The sequence below is a fragment of the Taudactylus pleione genome, unplaced genomic scaffold (genome assembly GCF_031769625.1).
Source record: "Taudactylus pleione unplaced genomic scaffold, aTauple2 ptg000289l, whole genome shotgun sequence".
NCBI lineage: Eukaryota > Metazoa > Chordata > Amphibia > Anura > Myobatrachidae > Taudactylus > Taudactylus pleione.
In genome coordinates, this window is record NW_028284691.1 from 1,842,059 (window position 1) to 1,847,893 (window position 5,835).

Below are 5,835 nucleotides of genomic sequence, written 5' to 3' on the forward strand. Positions count from 1 at the left end.
AGGGGGTATGCACCTGACTCAAGCGCAGTGGAGAATGATTTCCGTGTTGTGCAAGGTTCTCCAGCCCTTCGAACTTGCCACACGTGAAGTCAGTTCAGACACAGCCAGCTTGAGTCAGGTCATTCCGCTCATCAGGCTTTTGCAGAAGCAGCTGGAGAAAGTGAAGGAGGAGCTAAGACGGAGCGATTCCGCTCGGCATGTGGGACTTGTGGATGAAGCCCTTCATTCGCTTTGCCAGGATTCCAGGGTGGTCAATCTGTTGAAATCAGACCACTACATTTTGGCCACCGTGCTTGATCCTAGGTTTAAAGCCTATGTGGTGTCTCTCTTTCCGGCCGACACAAGCCTGTAGAGGTGCAAAGACCTGCTGGTGAACACACTGTCAGCTGAAGCGGAACGTGACACGTCAACGGCTCCTTCTTCATTTTCTCCCGCAACTGGGGCTGCCAGGAAAAAACTTAGGTATCCTAAGCAACCCGCTGGCGGTGATGCAGGGCAGGCAGGACCAAGTTTGGACATCTGGTCCGGACTGAAGGACCTGGCAACAATTTCTGACATGTCTACTGTCACTGCATATGATACTGTCACCATTGACAGAATGGTGGAGGATTACATCGGTGACAGCATCCAAGTAGGCATGTCAGACAGTCCATACCTGTACTGGCAGGAAAAAGAGGCAATTTGGAGGCCCCTGTACAAGCTGGCTCTATTTTACCTGAGTTGCCCCCCCTCCAGTGTGTACTCCGAAAGAGTGTTTAGTGCTGCCGGGAACCTTGTCAGCGAAAGGCGTAGGAGGTTGCTTCCACAGAATGTGGAGAAGATGATGTTCATCAAAATGAATTATCAGCTCTTCCAGGGAGACCAGCCTCCAGAAGGTACAGAGGGACCTGTGGTGGTGGATTCAAGTGGGGACGAGTTAATACTTTGTGAGGATGAGGATGTACACACTGAAGAGGGTGAGGAATCGGTGGATGAGGAGGATGAGGATGACATCTTGCCTCCGTAGAGCCAGTTTGTGCAGGGACACATTAATTGCCAGCTTGTTTTGTGGGGGCCCAAACGAACCAATCATTTCAGCCACAGTTGTGTGGCAGACCCTGGCGCTGAAATGATTGATTTGTTAAAGTGTGCATGTCCTGTTTATACAACATAAGGGTGGGTGGGAGGGCCCAAGGACAATTCCATCTTGCACTTCTTTTTTTTCTATGCATTATGTACAGTTTGGGGCCTAGTTTTTCTAACTGCCATCCTGTCTGCCACTGCAGTGTCACTCCTAGATGGGTCACGTGTTTGTGCCGCCCACTCGTGTCGCTTAGCATAGTCATCCAGCTACCTCGGTGCAACCTTTTGGACATGAAAACACTATTGTGAGGTGTGAGGTGTTCAGAATAGACTGGAAATGAGTGGAAATTAAGGTTATTGAGGTTAATAATAGCATAGGAGCAGAGAAACCAACAAATTCTGTGATTTTAGCTGTTTTTATGCTTTTTAAAAAAAAAATACAGATCCAAAACACAAAACCCAGAACCCAAAACACGGAAGGGTGGTTTTGGCAAAACCAATCCAGATCCAAAACACGAAGAAAGATCCAGATCCAAAACCAAAACACAAAACACGAAAAGTGGCCGGTGCACACCCCTAGTTTTAAGCAGACCAAAGGAGCGTTCTATCACTCCCCTAGTCCTAATGTGAGCTGCCTGAAACCTGTGTTCTGCAGGGGTGTCAGGATTAGCCAGTGGAGTTAGCAGCCAGGGAAAACTTCCATATCCTTGATCGCCTAAAATAAAAAATATATATATTTTTAACTTTGAAAAGAATAATAAAAAATATTAAAAGTTTAATAAATTATTTACTTACCAATCAGCCATCCATGAGGCATCTGTTGTTGTTGAAACATCTCAAATAGGCTAGATTGCTGCAAAATAAAGGAATCATGAGAAGCCCCTGGCATGCCAGCAAACACCTGCATGAAACGCATTTTTGAATCACAAATCATTTGTACATTTAGAGAATGGAAAGATTTTTGATTCCGAAAAATCTCTTCCATGTGGCGGGGGGCCATGAGAGCAATATGGGTGCAATCTATTGCACCCAAAACATTGGGGATTCGTCCCACGGAAAAAAAACCCGCCTTCACAGCATTCCATTCATGTTCGGTCTGAGGTAAATGTACAAACTCAGAAACATGTTTCCGCATTGCCAGAAGGACCTGTGACAAACAGCGAGAAAAAGTGGCTTGTGAAAAGCCAGCAATTATCGCCAGAGTCGGTTGGAATGTTCCCGATGCCAAAAAATGGAGTGTGGCTAGCAGTTTTGCCAAGCCTGGAACTGCTCTGTTCGTAGGAACACGCGGTTCAAGATCCTTCTCCAGCAGATCATACAGCTGGTAAATGGCAGCAGAGGAGAGGCGATAACATTTTATCACCTCATCCTCTCGAATCCCATCCAACAACCGTCTTTGTCTATATAGACGTGGCCTTGGGATTCTCGCAACACCCGAGGAAGATGGAGTACTTTCAGATGCACCTGCAGAAATACCCACATTCACAGCTGATTCATCAGGAGTGGCTGCAATACTCATCTGCGCCCTAAACTGCAGCCTACTTGCTTGAACACATGCTGCAAACATGAATTCCCACACTTGAGCCGGAAAGCGCTCCATTTTAAAAAAAGTTAATTTCTATATGATAATAATCAATCAAATTATAAGGATACTATTATCTGTGTCAGGTGTCTTCCTTCTTCTCCAGATTCAGGTGCGTAGTTCCTTGACAGGTAATAATATTCTCTCTCCAGCTCCTCCACCTGCTGCTGCTGCTGCTGATGCTGGAAAGAGTGATTAAAAAATACCTGGTCTATTTCTAACTTTGGAATGAACCAACTGTAATGGACTGAACCATTATTGTAACAAGCCAATAGATCATTTTAAAAATATATAATCAACACCATTTAAAACAAATAATGCTTGGGAAAGCATATTTGCTGTTACACACTTATTTTACCTGAAAAATATCTAATTTTAAACCATTTGATTTAAAACTCTCACACCCAAGAGGTGCGGACAGTTTTTTGCGAATTCCCGGCAAAATTCGCTTTTATTTTGGCAAATGATATACGCATATTTGTAATTGAATAGCAACGTTCGACTTTCACAATTCAAAAGTGGATAGATTAGTATTTTAGGCGAACTGTAGATTTTCACAATATTCGCAAGTTAAATTGAATTTGGCGAAACGGTATTCGCTGGCGAAAATTTCGAAAAAAACACATTCGACACTCATTCGCACCTAATTGAATACCCCTCTATGTGTTGCTCACTGCAGGAGAGCCCTCTGTGTGTCTGGAGACCCGCTATGTCTGTGACAGCTTAGACTTATTCAGAAGGCAGATGGACCCCTGATCTGTGTTTGACGTTTCCGGTTTCGTACGTGAGCGGCGGGTGTGAGATGCTTTCAGTGGGCATCTCTAAGCACTGGATGGTGAGTGAGTGAGTTATTTGCATATTTTCACTATTGTGATCCGTTAGAGATCACAGCTGTGATTACATTTGTGTCCATCTCCAAATCAGGCCTTAAATCCCACAGAGGACTAGCTGAGGAAGCAGTTGAAATAATAACTCGCTCAAAAGATTGTCAGCTCATCACGAAACTAATCACCTGATGATCCTGCATTGTCTGATAGGACATTTATAAATGGCTACTCAAGAAGTCGCAATGGCCAAACTGAGGGCCTGATTCAGAGCCGGACACTCTGACCAGAGCGCTTGCTCTGAATCAGGGCCGGGCTAGCTTAAAATGGAGCGGCCTCCCGGCCGCTCGCATAGCTGTGGGTAACCACCCACAGCTTATGCGAGCGGCCAAAAAGATGGTCGCGATGGTCAAGACCATCGCGACCATCGGGCTTGAGACGAGACCCTTGTGGTAGGGTCTCGTCTGCCGCAAGCCCGGAGTGCTTTTGGCTCTATCAGAGCCAAAAACACTCCCACTGACATCACTAGTGATGTCAGTGGGGCCGGACCCAGAAGGTAGACATTCCCATGGGAACGCCTCCGTCTGGGCAGCAATGTCCCCGGCACGCCCACCAAAGGGGGCGTGCTGTCACTCACCATCGACAGCACGCCCCCTTTGGTGCGAGACCCTGAGCGATGGCTTCCCCGTCGCTTGCCGGGTCTCGCGTCTCCGTCGTGCGCATGCCCTTTTGGGTAACATCAACCCGCTTGCGAGCGTACAGCGCTCGCGAACGGGTCTGAATGAGACCCAGAATACTGTTGTAAAAGAATATACAGTAGTTACCTTTCAGTCAGTGGGTGAGGACACAGTCAACTTATCACAACCCTGGCTAGTTTTTTACCTTTTGCCATGAGACTTACCTCTGCCAGCTGCTTTGTGGATCTGTGTGTGCAATTTGCCTGGGAGATCTGCTCTAAATCATACTGGCTGTAACACTTCTGTGTGTGCATTTGGACTGTGCTTTCCTCTTCACATTGATTATTCACCTGGATCCTTTCCTGTCTGTGAACACTGCTAGTCTTGATTGGAATTGCAGGTGTAGTTCTGACTCTCAGTGCTGCAGATATGTTTGCTCTCTCTGCATGTTGTGCCCTCCACCACACAGAATGCTACTACCAGACCACCTGACTGTATCCACCAATTCCTGCGAGACCCAGTATATAAACAGCCTCCTCTGATAGCATTCTGGGCCTGAACATCGCGTTACTTCCCATTGTGTACAGAGGGCCTAATTCAGACCCGCTCGCGAGCGCTGAGCACTCGCAAGCAGGTCGATGTTGGCCCAGTGCGCATGTGCACGAGGGAGCCGGCTCCGTTGTGCGCATGTGCAAGACCCGGATAGAGACGGAAAAGCCATCACTATGGGTCTCGCTACAAAGGGGGCGTGCTGTCGATGGTGAGTGACAGCATGCCCCCTTTGGTGGGCGTGCCGGGGGGGCTGGCCAGACGGAGGCATTTCCATGGGAACGCCTACCGTCTGGGGCCGGCCCCACTGACATCACAAGTGATGTCAGTGGAAGAGCTCTTGGCTCTGATAGAGCCGAAAGCACTCCAGGGCTTGCGGCAGACGAGACCCTACCACAAGCGTCTCATCGCAAGCCCGATGGTTGTGATGGTCTTGACCATCACGACCATCTTTTTGGCCGCTCGCTATAGCTGTGGGTGGTCACCCACAGCTATGCGAGCAGCCAGGAGGCCGCTCTAAAATTCAGAGGGACGGCCCTGATTCAGAGCGAGCGCTCTGTCAGAGCGTCTGGCTCTGAATCAGGGCCAGAGTGTTCTATTTCTGTTTCTCTGTGTACAAGTGTCAAAGCTGAATAATTGGCTGAGACAAGTTCAGTTTAAAATGTAATCACAGCGACGCCATCTTGCGAATGGCCGCAAGACTCCATTTGGAAATGAGATCGGAAGATGCCATTTTGTGACAAGCGTCAATTCAAGTTACAACTCAGGAGCTAAGAACAGATGGCAATGTTTTTGTTAATCTACCAAGGGCAACTGGAAAAACAAGCTTTCTGAGTAAAAGTAAATAGAATAGACAATGGGTATTTTTACATACAACTTGGGAATCCCTGGATGCAGATAAAGTATAGTTGTGGTAATTGTAATATAATCCAGGCATTGATCTACACAATTGGATTTGTCTGACTCCTAAACAGGTCTTAGCCCCACACACAGACAGGATGGCTCCAACTTCACAGCTTGATTCACAGTTCACACAAGAGTCTAGGAGAGCAAAAGAGGTTTTTTCCTTTGAACACAGGACAGGTGGGGGCCTGCTGACAGAGGGCATGTGGAACTACAACCCTCAGAAATCCACACTGCT

At 47.3% G+C, this 5,835-nt stretch overlaps 1 long non-coding RNA gene across 1 annotated transcript; it reads right to left on the minus strand.

Moving 5' to 3' along the window:
- Nucleotides 1-1,670: 1,670 nt before the first annotated feature.
- Nucleotides 1,671-2,789, minus strand: LOC148511926 (uncharacterized). Its single transcript, XR_015880208.1, has 3 exons — nt 2,716-2,789; nt 1,858-1,915; nt 1,671-1,777 (listed from the first exon to the last, which is right to left on the minus strand). It is a non-coding gene; the product is annotated as an uncharacterized LOC148511926 (long non-coding RNA).
- Between the last annotated feature and the right edge of the window lie 3,046 nt (nt 2,790-5,835).